The following is a 15,000-nucleotide window of genomic DNA, read 5'->3' as shown; positions in this document are numbered from 1 at the left end:
CTATCCGTCGATCTATACATCCATCCATCCATTCATGCATATATTCATTCATTTTTCATCCATCTATCCACCGATCCATCCAGATAAATGGATATTTATCAAGTGACCCATACATCTGTCCATCAAAACATACATCCGTCGACTTATACATCCATCCATCCATCCATCCATCCATCCATTCATGCATCTATTCATTCGTTTTCATCCATCCATCCATCCACCGACCCATCTATCCATTCACCAAGTGACCCATATATCCATCCATCCGTCCACCCATCGGATCGGAAGGTCCTGGGTTCGAGTCTCGCCCGTCGAATAGTTGAGTCCTTGAATAAGGCTATTTACTCACATTCTCTCACCATACTCTGGTGTAAAATGAGTACCTGGCCGTTAACAGCGTTGTCTCTTGTCGGAAAAGTGTAATATTTCCTAACAGGCGTCGTGTCTCGTTCTACATGTTACGTATTGCTGTTGGTTATGGAGCCCTTGTAAAGCGCTTTGGGCACGTCTAGAGGATATCGCGCTGTATAAAAGCTCGTTTTTCCATTCATCCATCCACTAATCCATATATACAAATCCCACGTACAAATCCATGAATTCGTCCATCAAAAACCCACTACCCCTTCACCCACTTTTCAGTCATTCTCATCCATTCACTAACTCCCCCCCCTACTCCATCCCCCACATGACCAAGTACTCACCCCCTTCCCCCAATTATCCATGCGGGGCCACCCCCTACCCTCCCATTATCAAATCACCCACCATATAGATAGTATGCGCTTAGCTAAGAAGCTCACAACATTGCCATCCGGAAGTATAATGGACCAACACACAAACTATGTGTAACCTTAAACGTTTATAAACTGGTTAATGCAGTTTAGTGAGAATTACTCATAAACGCGGATGGCAAAAAACAATAACAAAGACCCGAGTTACGTCACCTTCAATCTATCTATACATCCAGGCATCTATATCATTCTATGTGACGTATATTATGATGTAGCAGATTGGGAGCGATGTCACCACTTTTATATTTTGAAGCCAAATACCAAAGAGTAGGCTTTAAAAAAAAAACCGTGCACTTTTGGGAAATTGATTTGGCTTTATTTTTTTCACATTGATTTGGCACATTATAACAAATGGTACTTAAAAACAAAACAAAACAAAAAAAACAAACTATATCGACGAATGAAAATGCTGCTGCTTGAAAGCTCGAAGGAAAAAAACCCGATACGTTTATAGTCTGGTTAATACAGTTTAGTGAGAATTACTCATGAACGCGGATGGCAAAAAACAATAACAAAGACTTGAGTGACGTCAACTTCGAACTATCTATAGATAGTTCGAAGATGACGTCACACAGGTCTTTGTTATTGTTTTTTGCCATCCGCGTTTATGAGTAATGCTCACTGAACTGTATTAACCTGACTATAAACGTTCATGGGTACACACAGTTTTGTGTGTTGGTCCGTTATACTTCCGGATGGCAATGTTATGAGCTTCTTAGCCAAGCGCATACTATCTTATCTATAGATAGTATGCAGATGACGTCACTCAGGCCTTTGTTATTGTTTTTGCCATCCGCGTTTGTGAGTTGTTCTCACTAAACTGTATTAACCAGACTATAAAAGTTCATGGTTACACAGAGTTTGTGTGTTGGTCCGTTATACTTCCGGATGGCAATGTTGTGAACTCCTTGGCCAAGCGCATTCTATCTATAGTCGGAATCAAATCATTTAATTTAGTATAAACTAATCACTAACAGACTGTCTAAAAATAATTACAAAGAGCTTTATGACGTCAACTTCGTTCTTTCTATAGATAGAACGAAGTTGACGTCAATCAGGTCTTTGTTATTGTTTTTTTTTTGCCATGAGCTATTTTCACTAAACTGTATTAATCCGACTATAAATGTTTCAGGTTACACATAGTTTTGTGTGTTGGGCCGTTATATTTCCGGATGTCAATGTTGTGAGTTTCTTCGCCAAGCGCACAGCATATAATCGGTTGTAGACAACATCTTAATGGGACTCCGACAAAATAATGAATTGAAGCGATCGCTTGAATTTGACATTTTAGACAAAAACTATCCGACAGCTTGTACAAAAATTCCCCATAACCAATTCTTCCTCATCATTCATTTTCCACGGCCATGGCCAAGCCGCACGTGTGACGAATTCTATAAACAAATTACCCTCACGCTCTTATAATAATAATAATAATAATAATAAATAATAATAATAATAATAATAATAATAATAATAATAATAATAATAATAATAATAATAATAATAATAATAATAATGATAATATTCCATCCATCTCTCGTCATTAGAATAAAGCGTGTATCATAAATACACGCTTTATGGAAATGACACGATCAATTTTAATTCCCTTTGAATTCAATTTATGAACGGGGTAATTTCAATGATAATAATAATGATAATGATAATTTATTGACGTTTGGCGTCTGGATGGACGTGAGCATTTTTGCAGTTCTGATAACGGGACATAATTTTGGAGTGATTTTTGTGTGGCTATAGATAGTATGCAGATGACGTCACTCAGGCCTTTGTTATTGTTTTTGCCATCCGCGTTTGTGAGTTGTTCTCACTAAACTGTATTAACCAGACTATAAAAAAATCATGGTTACACAGAGTTTGTGTGTTGGTCCGTTATACTTCCGGATGGCAATGTTGTGAACTCCTTGGCCAAGCGCATTCTATCTATATGTGATCTTGTGGTATTACAATCGCTTTCGGATCGGAAGGTTCGAGCCTCGCTCAGCCCATGGTTGAGTCCTTGGAAAAGGCTTTTTATTCACATTCTATCACCGTACTCAGGTGTAAAATGAGCACATGGCTGTTAACAGCGTTGTCTCTGTCCGAAAAACAAATATAATATCGCCTAACAGGCGTCATTTCACGTCCTACATGTTAAGTGTCGCTGATGGCCAGGGATCCTATGTAAAGCGCTTTGAGCACGTTTAGTGGATATTGCGCTATATAAAAGCTCAAGTTTTTTTGTTGTTGTAATTGTTGTAACGGAGGATATTTTGATCGTAGTTCCATTACAGCAATGAGACCATAACAATTTGGGTTATCAGACCTGCAGATAGATATACCTCGGTCTAGGTATATGATGTGTGCCCCACCGTGTCAAGCTGGTATTATGTCGGATTGAACTGGATGAAGAAAATTAAATTTAAGGTCAAGATGGTCAAATTGAGAAAATTCCAGTTTGATAATAATAATGATGATAATAATAATAATAATAATAATAATAATAATAATAATAATAATAATAATAATAATAATAATAATAATATAATAATAATAATAATAATATAATAATAATAATAATAATCATAATGATATAATAATAATAATAATAATAATAATAATATAATAATAATAATAATAATAATAATAATAATAATAATAATAATAATAATAATAATAATAATAATAATAACGATCATAATAATAATGATGATGATGATGATAATAATAATAATAATAATAATAATAATAAAAATAATAATAATAATAATAATAATAATAATAATAATAATAATAATAATAATAATAATAATAATAATACTGCACACATAGATATATATAGCGCTAATATCGCATGTTAAAAAAATACAACAAAAAAAAAACAACAAAAAAAAACACCAAAAAAAAAAAAAAAAAAAAACAAACAAAAAAAAAAAAAAGAAAAAAACAAAAAACAAAAACAAAAACAAAAAAACAAAAAAAAAAACAAAAAATAAATTAAAAAAAAAACAAAAGCAAACAAAAACAAAACCAAATTTTTTTTTTTAAAGTAACCTTTCCTTTTTTGCTCTTTCTCTAAAGCAAAAGCGCTATTTGTGTTCAGAAACAATAAACAATCTTTATAATTAAATGCAGTGTCCGGATTTGTTCATCTTCAAGTATTCTCATGATGATCGAGTATAAATATTTTAATGAAGTTAAAGCTGGTAACTAATGCTATACCTTAAGGTGAATTACTCACAACATCCGACTGCCGGATATAACGCACCGGCACACAAAACTCTATGTAACATTGAAGGTTATAGCATATAGATGATTGATGTAGATGGAACGAAATTGACGTCACTCATATCTTTGTAATTTTTTTAAAAGCCAGACGTTTTCATGAATAGTTCTCACTAAATTATATTAATCAAATTTTTGATGCTGTGCGCCTGGCTAAGAAACTCACAACATTGCCATCCGGAAATATAACGGACCAGCACACAAAACTATGTGTAATCTTGAATGGTTACAGTCTGGTAAATTATACAGTTTAGTGAGAATTACTCATAAACATGGATGGCAAAAAACAATAACAATATATGAGTGACGTCAACTTCCTTCTATCTATAGATAGTATGCAGATGACGTCACTCAGGCCTTTGTTATTGTTTTTGCCATCCGCGTTAGTGAGTTGTTCTCACTAAACTGTATTAACCAGACTATAAAAGTTCATGGTTACACAGAGTTTGTGTGTTGGTTCGTTATACTTCCGGATGGCAATGTTGTGAACTCCTTGCCCAAGCGCATTCTATCTATAAACGTTTAAGGTTACACATTGTTTTTTTGTTGTGTGTTGGTACGTAATATATCGGCAGACGGATGTTATGAGTTTTTCTAAACAAACGAAGAGCATCAATGATTTAGTGAGAACTAATCCCCAAAATGGCTGCTAAAAACAATAACAAAGAGTTAAGTGACGTCAATTTCGCTCCTTCTATTCAAAGAAGGCATATAGACGCTGTGCGCTTGTCTAAGAAACTCACAACGTTGCCATCCGGAAATATAACGGCCTAACACACAAAACTATGTGTGACATTGAACGCTTATAGTCTGGTTAATATAGTTTAGTGAGAATTACTCATAAAAACAATGACAAAGACCTGAGTGATGTCTACTTCGTTCTATCTATAATTTATGTTAAAGACTATAACATGCTTCACATTCAATTTTATGCATCGAGTTCACCGCGACATTATACCCTTTAGATACCATTGGTCACATATGGTTGTATCGGTCTCGAGAAGTAATCGAATCCATTTTATACACGGTGGTGAAACTTTATCTGGCCTAATCCTTATTTGAATTATTGTGAATCAAACCATAATAATATTGTAGTTATGGTGTTTGTTGGAATAATAATGGTATTTAATGATATATGGTAATATTTCTCTAATTGTGTATGTATAATATGTGTATGCGTGACATGAATATTGTATAGTGTTTTATTTGATTTAAAACTAATGGTGGTGTTAGTTATGATGGTGGTGGTAGTGGTGGTGGTGGAGATGGGAGTGGTGACGGGGGTGGGGGTGGAGATGGGAGTGGTGATGGGGGTGGTGGTTGCTATCTAGGAATATTGCAGGGTTTTTAAAATTTTATTCAACCAATGGTGGTGGTGTTGGTGGTGGTGGCGGTGGTGGTTGCTTAGTACTCTCACTCTACACATGTATTGTGATGATTCTACCGCTACCACCATGCATAAATATGATATGTGATAGAAGTGAGGCGATCAGAAGCTCGGCGTGTTCCATGTGGCAAGAGTCATATTTGTAATATTTATCCGCTGTATGTGTGATGGATGGACTTTTATAATATTATTATTGTGATTATTTCTGACGTGTGATCTTGCCATTTATATTAATATAATATATATATATATATATATATATATATATATATATAATATATATATATATATATATATATATAATGGTAAATAATTTGTGATTGTGTTAGAGTATTGATAGAATACGCGGTAAGTATAATACACACCAGTTCTGCCCGCCAGATCAATTGTACCAACACAGAAAATTTTGTGTAAATGTATATGTTTATTGTTTGATTGAGAGAACTTGGGTGAGAACTTATCATATACCCAGAAATGTGCGGCCTAAAAGCAATGGGAAGGATCTATTCATGATTACATTCAACCGAGTAATCGATCACATGATGTACCTAGAACGATTTATTTCTAAATAAATGAAAACACGCTGCATTATTATGAATTTTTTAAACACAAGCGGAGAACCCGCAATATTTGGTGAGAAATAAAGGCTATTTATGGAACAGGCGGTCATCTATTACATTTATTATTTATACTACTGTATTGTATTTTTAGATTTTCTGGTAATTTCTTTGCTCAATGATAAAAATTAATCATTGGCTCTATCCATGGGCGAAACTAAGAAATGACCTATTGTGATTTTTGTATATTTTGAAACCCGTGAACACATTATTATTATGTAGATATGTCATTTTGATGGCATTTTACAACGTGTGACCAATGACTTGAGCATATATGGAATAAGTACAATAGGTGCTATGCGTTTAGGTAAAATACTAACAGCATCAATCAGGTAAATTAAACCTACCAACTTACAAAACAATACGTAACCGTTAACGTTTATAGTCTGATTGGCATTTATTGTGTGATTTATATAATTTAGTGAGAACAAATCACTAAAACGCTGTTGAAAAATAATAACAACAATCTATGTGACGTCAACTTCGTTCCCTCTAAAGATGGAAATGAGTTTTAAAAAAATTGAAAGCGAACCTTTAACTAACAGGGTCGTTTCCTGAAAACATTAACTTAAACAGACAAGAATGCTTTACTGAATAAAATTTTCGATGATTTACTATCGTAAAGAACTACAAAATTTCCTGTTTTTAATCTTTTAAACTTGAAATTCAATTCTTGGCATTAGATCACAGCCTTCGGAAACTCATTGACCAAAAATTACGTCAAAATACATGACAAGACAACCAAAAGAAAAACAAATCGTGAGTTGTGTTCAAGAATCAAGCAATGGGATTATAGATTAGTCTCCGAGTATTATTCCTAACGACAACTCACAAGGCCGCACACTGCCCCCAAAACGTCGCCACAACACACGTCTTGCTGTGTGGTAAATAAGTAAACTTGATCGAAGATGAATACATTACGTAACATCCGGGTGTGTTGATTGACTATCACAAGCTATGTAAACAAAACCATATGTCCCATGTGTAATTTGTATATCGGCGTCAATCAAAAGATAGAATGAAATTAACGTCACTCGGGTCTTTGTTATTGTTTTCTTGCCATCCACGTTTATGAGTAATTCTCACTTAAATATTATATTAACCAGACTATAAACGTTCAAGGTTACACATAGTTTTCTGTGTTAGTCCGTTATACCTCCGGATGGCAATGTTGCGAGATTCTTAGCCAAGCGCATAATATATATAGGGCGAGTGGATAATATTGATGTGTAGTTGAATAATTCATTTATCATTTGGTGCGAAATTTATCAATAAACCATAGCAGTACCATCTCAATTATTTGCCTGTCATTTGAAACACACAACCCCACACACAGATCCAAAGCATCACTTACAATTAACCAGTAGATTTTTGGCCTATCAAAACATGGAATTTGTAACACACCCTCACACTTGTTCGGACAAGCATGGCCGGTTGTTTATAAACAATAACGTAAATGAAAACGACCTCTCTCTCTCTCTGATCATTGTTATTGTTTTTATACCGCCAGATGGGTGACTAGTTATCTCACGATTTTCTCGATCATATTTTCAACGTTTCGATAGTGTGCGCTTCGCTAAGAAACTCACAACATTGACATCCGGAAGTATAATTGACCAACACACAAAACTATGTGCAACCATGTACTTTTATAGACTGGTTAATACAGTTTAGTGAGAATTACTCTAAAACGTGGATGACAACAAACAATAACAACGACGCGAGTGACGTCAACTTCATTCTATCTATAGTTTACTGTGTTGGTTCTAATGATCAAGCGGTAGAACAGTGGGTATTTTACTTAGACACATAACATCGATAGTAAAACCTGTGCAGTTCGCGATGTTAACCAATCACTGCCATTGTTTACATTATGACGACTGTCCGAGAGGCGTGATTATCTAGGTGTCTATTCTAACATCGGCGATTGAAGTAAAATGCATGGCGTTGTCAGGCGTCGCTATTGCATATCCCTCATCAGTGTGTTGAGCTTGAGCTTAAGTTTTTATATAAAACGTGATCAAGGCGCTTCACAAAGGGTCACTAACCAACAGCAACACGTAACATATAGAATGAGACATGACGCCTGGTAGACGGTATTACAATTTTTTTCTTCTGGCAGAGACAATACTGTTTACGATCGATCGATATTTGAAGGATGAGTTTTCTGGCCAAAATTTTAAAATGTTTTACTATTTTTTTTTTTTTGGAGTACGGTAGTACAGGACAATGATGATTATGATATCAGATACAATGGTAATGCAACGACAATGATGAATTTAATTTATCGTCGATCTTTGATAGGTCTAGCCGCCTGAAGATCAAAGCTATAGGTAGTGATGTTGTGATTAGGACTACAAGATGCAACATAGATTATTCTCTCTGTGTATTCTTATGTGTGCGTGTTGTGTGTATGTGTGTATGTGTGTGTGCATGTGTGTGTATGTATGTGTGTGGTTATGTGTATATTTGTGTATTTGCCTGTGTATATGTGTGTATGATTTTGTGTGTGTATGTATGTGTGTGTGTTTGTGTGTATGTGTGTGCATGTATTGTGTCTTTGTGTGTGTGTGTGTGTGTGTGTGTGTGGGTGGGTTTGGATAATGCTTGAGAATGAGTGATCACCGTATTTGCAAATCGCTTCATCAGTGGGGACGTTCCACCTGTCCAACATGTACCCGACCCGATGTGGGAAAGAACCCGAAACCGCTGAGTATCTAGTTGGACTGTGTGTTGTGACGAAGCTTCCGGGCGGGTTTGCGACGGTGCACGAGTGCGGTCAAGAATTTGTGGATTGGGTCGATCGTCATGTAGTATGAGCACCATTAGAAGCTGCTGACTCTATTAGCCGAGCTGCCAACTGGTTTTGAGTTTGATTAACCCTCCTCTCCTTACCACCTGCAGCAAAATCGTCACATTAACCCTCTCCTTACCACCTGCAGCAAAATCGTCACATTAACCCTCTCCTTACCACCTGCAGCAAAATCGTCACATTAACCCTCTCCTTACCACCTGCAGCAAAATCGTCACTTTTGTTATTACACAATAAATATACATTTTTTTTCTTATTCAGATTTATTTTGTACATCAAAAACTTTGAAGAATGATCTTTGATTAATTAATAAGAACATACATGTTGTTTGTAGGAGAGCTTGTTTGAGTTAAAAAATCGATTTTTCTGTTGGATAAACCTGCCATTTTTGGAAAATTCTGAAAATCATCGGTAAGGAGAGAGTTAAAACAAAAAAGATAATGAAAAATGATAAAAGATAATATCCATGTTGGATTAAACCAGCCGCTGTAACTAAAACTTTATTTTAATATTAAACGGACACAAGCAGTTCCTTTGGATGGGACGCTAGTCTTTTTGCCATATCTAAAAGACCCAGCTACCAAATCACTTGCTGGGTGGACAAGTAAATCAGAAGAAAACAAAAAATATCTACCTTACGTGGGATTGATCCCGGTACGTTTTGCGTGTGAAGCGAGTGCTCTAGCAACTGAGCTATCGGGACTTTCGGTGTGTAAAGATAACACTTCAGTCTAGAGGTTATCTGACGATGAAATTGAGCGAGAGGAAGGAAGGACTGGTTTAATCCAGAGGACGGGGACGAAGGAAGACGTTCCCTACTGTAACCCATTGACGGCGAAGCAAAGTTTCTTTCAAATTACAATTTCTCACATCCCAACATGCGATTCTATTGGGATTAAAACGGTGTCGTAAATTGAATTTTATGGTAAGATTTCTAGAAATATGAAAATGGAAGGTTTGAAAAATTGTTTTAACAATTTCATTATTTGAAGTTGATAAAGATTATGAATTTTGATCAAATTTATAATATATCTCTATCTTGTTCAAAGAGGCATTTTTAATTTGGTTACAGCAAAAGATTTCAGAGTCTCTAACACACCCACCCACCCACCCACCTACACACACACACACACACACACACACACACACACACACACATAGACACAAGGAAGACCGATGCGATTCGGACCTCATTCAACTGAAAACCCCAAAAGTCGAATCGCTGTCGGTGTTGTTGTTGTTTTCATAAAAAAAAAAAAAAAAAAAAGAAAGGTTAAGTCCGCAATGGTAGGTTAGAGTGAAATGAAACCCGGCCTTTGAGAGGTATTCCTGGGGAACCTTGGTTACTTTTAACCAGAGATAACAGTCAGATGATGATAGAGGGGATGATAGCGACAGTAAATCGGTATAAAGTATTTAAGTTAATATAGTCGAGGTGCGGGATTAGGCTAGAGTGGTGCTCGATTTGTAGAGGAGGAGAGGGGACAGTCGTGGAAATCTTGAACACAATCCAATGGTAATGTGAGAGAGGCTTCTTTCTCAACTCTGGGCTTGGAGTGTATCGAAACGAAATAATTTTACACATTGTATTAAACTAATATACAGCAAAAGAGGGGAAACCCATAAAAATACCCATAAAATAAAAATAAAAATAAAATAAAATAGACACACACCCCATTAAAAAAACAAGAAATAAAAACCAACCAAACAAAAAAAAAAAAAAAAAAAAAAACAAACAAAACACAACAAAAAACCAAACAAAAAAAAAAAAAACAACAACAAAAAAACAAAAATCCCCAGACAACACAAAACAAATAACCAAAAAAGAACCCCCCCCCCCCCCCACCAATAACACCCATCCGCCACAAGAAAAAACAAACAAACAAAAATCAAAAAAAAAAAAAAACAAACAAACAAAAGACAAGAACAAACAAACAAACAAATAACAAGCAGACAAAATTACAACATGTAACCTAAATAGTTTCTCTCCCTTGTCTCTTAGTCTCTCTCTTTCTCTCTCACCTCTTTTTCTCTCAACATCTCTCTCTCTCTCTCTCTCTCTCTCTCTCTCTCTCTCTCTCTCTCTCTCCATCTCCATTCCTCTTTGAAACAATCAAACAATCAGTTAAACAAACAATCACACACACAAACACACGCACACGCACACACACACACACACACAAAACAAAAACAGCTGCTCTTTTTGCGTCGATCTCAATTGAATCCTCATTGTGATTCCAAAACAGGAGTTCAATTCCCACTGATTATATTATCTATAGAGCCTTACATAGACTCATTCATAACACGTCGTAATCTGAGAAAAACAAACTCAAAACACATTTTTAAAAATTTAGCCAGAAAACTTCTTTAAATATCGATCTATTAAATTGACGCTCATCTTATCAGAAACTCTCAAACCTGGGACTTCCGGGGGAGTCTGAGGTTTGAGAGTTTTTGGCAAGAAGAGCGTCACTTATCGAAATTATTTGAAGGACGAATTTTATGGCCAACATTTTGAAAATGGGTTGTTATTTTTCTCTCCAGAAAACAGCACAAAAATGGCATGATAAAAATAGATTTCGTAAAGATAATAATTTGATTGTCAACATGTTAAACTTGGCCAGGGTCTATCTCATGCATAACACTGCTTTAGACTTCACAACTTCGTGTGAAACGTTTTGCTCTCGAAACATTCTATACTTACTTATTTGATATCGTATTCTTTTTGAAGATATTACAAATTTATGTTCAGAAATACTCTATTATCCTATAAACCGATTTACTATAAGCTTTTGTTTGTGTAAACAGTGACAAATAAAATCCCCAAAACAACAAGAACAAAAAAAAAACAAAACAAAAAAAAAACAACAAAAAACAAAAAAAAAAAAACAGCAACGAATGACTAGACACAAACAACGAACGATTAAATTATATAACTCTTCATTGACAATTATCATTCAGCGTTGAATGTTTCGGGTGATAAAAAATGCCCTTCATCAGCACTTTCTATCTAAAACGGTTTCCCCATCATTCTTACTTACTCCCTGTAAAGGTCACCTTATGAAAAGGTCACTGGCAAGGTTATGACAGTGAGAAAGTATCGGTACTCGAATAAATTAACGGTGGAAGGGAAAATCGTGATGTTTTCGGTATCGAATGACTTAGACGATTCGACGTAGAAAATTAGATTCGCGTCGCTATTTCATCATAATAAATTATTAGATAAATGAATAATTAACAACGAATTTGAAATGGTTGAGTAAAAGAGGTCAACTCATTAAGAGTTGTATTATTAGATAACCTAAAAGATGAACGATTTGTGGCTACAACACCGCAACAGATCCTTTTGTTCTGCTTGAGTCACGGTTATGTTGTTGCAACTTCAATAAACAAAGCAGCGTGTTCACATTTATCATGAATAAGTAATAACTAGCTGTCCCAGGTTTGAGAGTTTTTGCCAAGATTCAAGGGTAATTTAAATCGATCGATATTTGAAGGACGATTATTCGGACCAAATTTTGAAATACGTGTTTTTTTTCCGGAGCACGACAGTTTACTGGTTAAATTGTTGGATCGACAGCAACACATTTTGTGATCGTTGCCTCGGTTTGGCAAAAACCTGAATATAGATGCTGTGCGCTTGGCTAATAAACTCACAACATTGCCACCCGGAAGATAAAGGACCAACACAAAAAAAAAATAAAATATGTGTAACCTTGAACGTTTATAGTCTGATTATTACAGTTTACTCTAGTGAGAATTACTCATTAACATGGATGGCAAAAAGTAATAACAAAGACCCGAGTGACGTTGACTTAGTTCTATCTATAGGTCACCCTGATTGTATTCAAATCCTGGTTATCTGGTTCAGGCACTGGGCGACAAAATTGTAAATATATATATAAAAGCGTTTTTAAAAAAATCAACGGCGTTGTTAAGAGTTTAGAGGTCTGAATAAAATGTTTGAACTGACGCTTAGCTACTTGGCGCGATTTGGTTCAGAAACATCTTCATAGAGATAACGACTAAGTTGGGGTTTACTTGACACTGTTCTAGCTCGGGTAGTCTTGTAGCTATCTATCTATCTAGTCTCCACACACACACACACACACACACACACACACACACACACACACATACACACACAGACATATACATACACATGCTGGTCTCCTCTCGTCCAACCACACAATCTTAGTACCTATTTACTGCGGGAGGAGGAAAGGGTGGGGGGTAGGGGGGAGGGGTGCTGTGATAGTGGTGGTAGTTGTTGTAATTGTGGTGGTGGTGGTGGTGGTGGTGGTTAGTTGTTTGTTTACGCAGTGGTAGTAGCAGTAGTTTTTAGAATGTATCGATGTGGATGTTCATTTTGACAAGTAGTGGATGGATTATATTTCAGTAATATAATATAAAATGTAATACAATATACTAATATATATCGTGCTGGACATCGCTGTCGCCGCTGACGTGGTCATTTTTGTTTGTGGTGCCAGGACCGTTTAGTAGATTTTGTGTTAATATAGTCAATATAGTATATTATATTTATGACCAATCGTCTCCAAACAGTATTATGTCGGTGCTAACCAGTGCCCAAAAAGTTTTAAAAAGTGATCAGAAATGAGGAATTTCAGGGTTTTCCCCCCTCTTATTTAGTTTAGGAAATTATGTTTAATTTACTCTCCTAAATACAACACAGACAAGTTTACATATGTCTTACTACATTTTTGACCATTGTTTAAAAAAAATCATTTTTAGCATCTAAACCACCCCGAATAAAACCGTTTTGAAATGACTGGTCACATCAACGTGTAAATATTTGTAGGTCTGATAAACGGAAGCAGTTATGGGTTTGACTTAATTAACATTGTTGAAATGGACAATAATATATCGAGCATAAGATATGAGAGCATTTCCATCACAACAACCTATAACCATTTTAGGTTATCAGACCCGCAAATAAGTACACATTGGTTTCAGAGCCTACAACAATGTTGGGTTATCAACCCTTCGAAAAAAACAAAACAAAAACAAAACAAAACAAACCAAAACGTACACATTGGTTACGAGTGACACAAGTGCTTATTTAGAATTAAGTTCGAAGGATCTAAATGTAGAAAATGAGGATATAATATTAGGTAAAAACCTTAACGAATCCATGGCTATTGCCTCCCTTTAAAAATCCCCCCCCCCCCCCCCCCCCAGTTAATCCAAATTTCATCTTGTGGTATGACACTCACTTTCGGATCAGAAAGTCCTGGGTTCGAGCCTCGCTCTGCGCATAGTTGAGTCCTTGGACAAGGCTCTTTACTCATATTCTCTCACCGTACTCAGGTGTAAAATGTGTGCCTGACATTAACAGCGTTGTCTCTGTCCAAAAATATTGTAATTTCGCCCAACAGGCCTCATGTCACGTCCTACATGTTAAGCGTTACTGTTGGCCAGGGACCCCCTTGTAAAGCGCTTTGATCACGTTTAGTGGATATTGCCCTATATAAAAGCTCAAGTTAAAAAAAATAAATGATCAAGATCTGAAAAAAGTTTATGAATCAGTTCTAGACAAAGCAAGAAGAAAATATACAAGAAAAAAAAAGATAAACAAGAAAAAAATTTGCCTGTGCAGTCAAGGCAGGCTAATTTTTGTCAAGGATTAAAAAAAAATTGTATGTAGTTCCTTTCTTGCTTTGTCTGGTACAGATTCATACACATTTTTTCATATCTTCATCTTACCCCAGTGCCTGCTCTATAATTATTTTGTTTTTAAGTGAGCATTTATATAGTGCAATACCCACTAACAGCGCTCAAAGCGCTTTACAAGGTGTGCGTGACCAACAGCTACACGTAACATGTAGAAAATTTGAGATTTTTATATAGCGCAATATCCACTAAATGTGCTCAAAGCGCTTTACAAGGGGTCTCTGGTTAACAGCAACATTTAACATGTAGGACGGGACATGATGCATGTTAGGCGATATTACAATTTTTTTTCCGAGAGACAACGTTGTTAACGGCCACCTGAGTACGGTGGGAGAATGTGAGTAAAGAACCTTTTCCAAGGACTCAACTATGCGCCAAGCGAGGCTCGAATCTAGGATCTTCCGATCCGAAAGCGAGTGTCAT

At 35.8% G+C, this 15,000-nt stretch overlaps 1 protein-coding gene across 5 annotated transcripts in view; it reads left to right on the top strand.

Moving 5' to 3' along the window:
* The window catches only part of LOC144970668 (receptor-transporting protein 3-like), a 136,713-nt gene that overhangs the window by 80,369 nt on the left and 41,344 nt on the right, over positions 1–15,000 (top strand). Inside the window, exon 1 of one of the 5 annotated variants that reach the window (XM_078910534.1) lies at positions 5,468–5,612. The exons of 1 other annotated variant lie outside the window; for it this stretch is intronic. The gene's annotated coding sequence lies outside the window, so the exon portion shown is untranslated. Of the gene's footprint in view, positions 1–5,467; positions 5,613–15,000 lie in introns of those variants that run through there. 3 more of the 5 variants (XM_078910532.1, XM_078910536.1, XM_078910535.1) reach the window with 3 other exon arrangements.

The sequence above is a fragment of the Berghia stephanieae genome, chromosome 4 (assembly GCF_034508935.2).
Source record: "Berghia stephanieae isolate SIO BIC M18660-M18661 chromosome 4, UCSD_Bste_1.3, whole genome shotgun sequence".
NCBI lineage: Eukaryota > Metazoa > Mollusca > Gastropoda > Nudibranchia > Aeolidiidae > Berghia > Berghia stephanieae.
The sequence above is the reverse complement of the archived record's forward strand: the minus strand, read 5'-3'. Positions and strand labels throughout refer to the sequence as shown.